Here is a 4,399-nt window from a genome sequence, read left to right on the forward strand (position 1 = left end):
AGCTCCTGAAATTTTTACAGATATAGGACTTGTTGCAGTTGATAGAGCTTATCAATGACTATTCCAGGTATGAATCTGATCAAAATCGTTGGAGCCGTTTTCGAGAAAATCGCGAAAAACCCTGTTTTTGACAACATTTTCCTCATTCTAGCCGCCATCTTGTATTGCATTTGATCGAAATTGTTCGTGTCGGATCCTTATAGTGTAAGGACCTTACGTTCCAAATTTCAAGTCATTCCGTTAACCGGGAGATGAGATATCGTGTACACAGACGCACATACACTCATACACACACACGCACAGACCAATGCCCAAAAAACACTTTTTTGGACTCAGGGGACCTTGAAACGTATAGAAATTTGGAAATTGGGGTACCTTAATTTTTTTCGGAAAGCAATACTTTCCTTACCTATGGTAATAGGGCAAGGAAAGTAAAAAAGTTTCCTTGAAGCCTTTCGCTGTGATGACAAAACTATGAATGACGACATTTGTACTCACATATTCATCATGCATGTCCCACCGTTAGTCATCCTCATTTTCTAATCTCAGTTCGCCGACTAATCTTAGTCTAATGTTGTTTTACAGACGAATTCACAACAGCACAGTGTCTGGCAGAAATCGAAGGATGACATCTACATAGACGACGACGCCCTGGAAGGCTCGGGTCGTGACGAGGTGAGGAATGACTTGGAGGCGAGTGGCTCGGGTTACGGGCCGGACGATGAGGACGCCGAGGCTGGATCAGGTGCTGTCTCTAGTGAGTTAACCCTGTACTCCTTTTAGCCGCTTCACGTGCTCCTTCAATTTGTCGTTGTAGGCAACCCGTTGTACATTCTGCCTTTTAAGCCCGGTCTAGACGCTCAAGCATAGTGTGGTCCACGTTATAATGGCAGTGGAGAAAGATAGGAGATAACCGTTGCCGATTCTCTGCCTTGACACTCCCTCCTAAATAGGATAGCTGATACTGGTATATCTGACGTGATATTATCAACTGTTCACTCTTGTTTAAAATACGGTACCTAATCAATTAATTTTTATTTGTCAAGGATATTATAAATTATTATTTTTCGATTTTGAACTATTGTGACATCACTAGGCTAGAGTCTAATATTTTGAGTAATAGTTATTAAAAACTAGTACTCACAATAATTATTATATTATACTATTAATAACTATTATTTTAAATATTAGATGTAGTGTCGTCATAATAGTTAAATAACGAATTAGTAACTCGCAGTTTGTCATGGATAGCAAAATAGATGAGTGAATTTTGTAACACAAATTTATGTATTAAATTTCTTTTTTAATTTAAGCAGATAGTCCTATAGTTAGGTCCACGTTATAATAGCAGTGAAGAAAGATAGGAGAACAACGTTGCCGATCTTCAGTCTTGTCAATGCCTACAACCTTAGACGGTAGCTGATACAGGTTTATTGATGCATTATTAACTGTTCATTCTCGTTTAAAATAATCAATTATATTTTATTGAGCAAGAAATTATATTTTTCAATAATTTCATAATGAATTTTTATAATTAAGATGGAATATTTTGTTAACTAATTATTAATTCTACGTGGTTGAAAGATGATTTGGCAACAGAGTAAAGCGAGAAAGAGATAGTGCTATCCGCTTTGTTGAATGATAGACAAGGATAGCAACACCATTGCTAATCAAACACTGCTATTATGACGTGGACCTCACTATAGTAGTTCTTTTTCTCTCTCGTACTGTGCCGTTCTTACACTCTTATCCGGCCAAAACAGTATTGGCTTAAAGTTAACAAAACTCGGTTTGAAATTTGGAACGTAAACTACTTATATCATGGGATATCTTCTTATGCTATTTTTTCTTTATGTTATTATACAATAATTTATTTATAAGTATAAACTAATTTTAATTATAATAGTTATTTGTATATCTAGAGTGAAAAGTACGATTTTTTCTCCCTGTGGGGAAAAGTTTGAAGCCCGAGGCGAAGCCGAGGGCAACAATTTTCCTGAGGGAGAAAAAGAATTTTTCGCTCGTGATGTACACAACATTTTCCTCCATCTACATTTTTTTATAGAAACTGCAAATAAAATCATTTTAATAACTTACGTATTGGTGACAATGTTTCCTAACAACATAACCTAAAATCTAAAACCTAAAAACCGGTCGGCTGATTGGCACTGCCGATTGCGCTATCTATCGGCAAAATTGTAACAATTATATCAGCTGAGCGGCTTCCAAAAATGGCTGACTCCAGATCACGCATTTCAGATTTGAATTGCAGATCAAAAATATTTGTTGACTGGTATTTTGAATAGAATAAAATATTTTTAAAATTGTATAAATTTTTATCGTCCACTAATATTAAGAATATAATATCATACAAACATATATTTCATGAGTTGATCAAATTTCTTATTGTGGTATTGAATTCAGTTGACTCAATGACAGACACCTCTATTACGCTTTCTCATCTGAGCTTAGACCTTCTAACCTATTACAATGTGAGTTTTTGAAATAGAGATGCTTCCCATGTTATTTAAATGGAGTCACTTCTCCTCCCTAGGGAGTTTTTCTGTTTTTTACTACCGAGAGCGAAAAAGTGACACTTTAGTATTAGGTTCCAGGGAGTAAAGTAAGTACTTTAGACAGTAGGTGGAGGAAAAGTATATTGTACCGTAGTTTGTCATTTGGGCTATCATATTGAAAAAAGGTTTGGTATTGATTTAGGTTCTGTATCTATAAAATGTTTCAAAACATACCTGTTTGATACCATTATTATTTTCGTGAGGGTTACACGTAATAATGTGGAAATTAAGTTTTGAAAAATGGTTCTTCGTTTTATACTGTTTGTTAATAATGTTGACTTTTTAGTAATAAATTTACTTTCTGTTTTCAGTAATCAATTCGAACAACAATAATAAAACACCAAAGACATCAAACCATCCATCCAAGGAACCTGACTTTGGCAAAGAGAGAGAGCCCGAAGTTACAAAGGAGAATCAGGTATCAATCATATTCTGGTTCTTTGAATTATTTTTCAACTGTCCTTGTGTCATCATCTCAATTTATTGTTTTCTTACATTTTTTTAGAATTTACTTTCAAACTGATGAAATAGAGCAAATAGAACCCTATTAATATAGTGAGGTCCACGTTATAATGGCAGTGGAGAAAGATAGGAGAACAACGTTCCTCTGTCTTGTCATTGCCTTCTATAGACGGTAGCTGATACAGGTTTATTGATGTAATATTAACTGCTCATTCTCGTTCAAAATAATAATTATATTTTATTTAGCAAGAAATTATATTTTTCAAGAATTTCATAATTAAGATGAAATTATGTTAATTATTAAATCTACATTGTTAAAAGACGATCTGGCAACAGAGCAAAGCGAGAAAGAGATAGCGCTCTTCGCGTTGTTGAATGAGAGACAAGTATAGCAATACCATAGCTAATCAAACACTGCCATTATAAAACTTAAACCTCACTATACCTGCTATTATAGAGCATATTTGTATGGAATGAATTTTTTCAACAGACGCCAATGTTGTGCCGATACACCTCTCAGAATGTCCCTGATTGGCTTAGAATCAGCCAATCGGAAGCCTTGACGATAAAAAATGTCGGACGAAAAACAGTAAAGTCAGATACACACGCATCGATGTTTCGACATATTTTTTTGCTGTCCTTATAAATGCAACCAGAAAGGAACTTGGCAAACAGATGTTCCGAACAGATACATAAGTTATGTTAATCTTTGACAGATCTTTGTCAAGTTATGTTCAATCTAATAGAATTTATAGGGGACAGTGAAAATACGTCCAAAGATTGATGTGTATGTGTAACTAGACTGAGGCTAAAATGATACGATTTTTAACTAGACTAGACGTACGTTTGTGTAAGGCTCAAAGAAAATGTTACTAATGTAAGCCCCGTATTATTGATAGTTGTGTTAGGCTCAACTCACACTACTTCTACTCAAATCGTACGACTCCAGTCGAGGATACTCCAGTCTCTCGACTTATGACTTTCTTGCTCATTGTCACTACTTCAGTTCCATGCTACTCCATTTTCGAACCTTACTTTATTAAAAATATAAGATCTAATTCGTCACTACTTAGTATGTAACAAATTTTATAATAATTATTATGAATATATTGTCTTATCTAATTCTTATTATTGTCTTATCTAAAATTATAAAACATCACTTTCATCAAACATAACCTCACTTCCCATTAAAAATGCACGGTACTACTAGGCAACATGTCGAGTTGACGCTCGACTCAGTCTCACAGTCGTGAGGTCGCGGAGTCGACTGGTCTAGTGTCACCATTTGCTAACACATGCTGCGTCGAGAAGAGACTAGAGTCGCAGTCTCTTCTCGACTTGAGTCGCGTAAGTGTGAGTTG

At 35.2% G+C, this 4,399-nt stretch overlaps 1 long non-coding RNA gene across 1 annotated transcript; it reads left to right on the plus strand.

Moving 5' to 3' along the window:
• The first annotated feature begins 445 nt into the window (after window positions 1-445).
• On the plus strand, window positions 446-2,990 carry LOC120348798. The gene is made up of 2 exons (XR_005570327.1): window positions 446-757; window positions 2,888-2,990. It is a non-coding gene; the product is annotated as an uncharacterized LOC120348798 (long non-coding RNA).
• The last annotated feature ends 1,409 nt before the right edge of the window (window positions 2,991-4,399 follow it).

The sequence above is a fragment of the Nilaparvata lugens genome, unplaced genomic scaffold (assembly GCF_014356525.2).
Source record: "Nilaparvata lugens isolate BPH unplaced genomic scaffold, ASM1435652v1 scaffold9624, whole genome shotgun sequence".
NCBI lineage: Eukaryota > Metazoa > Arthropoda > Insecta > Hemiptera > Delphacidae > Nilaparvata > Nilaparvata lugens.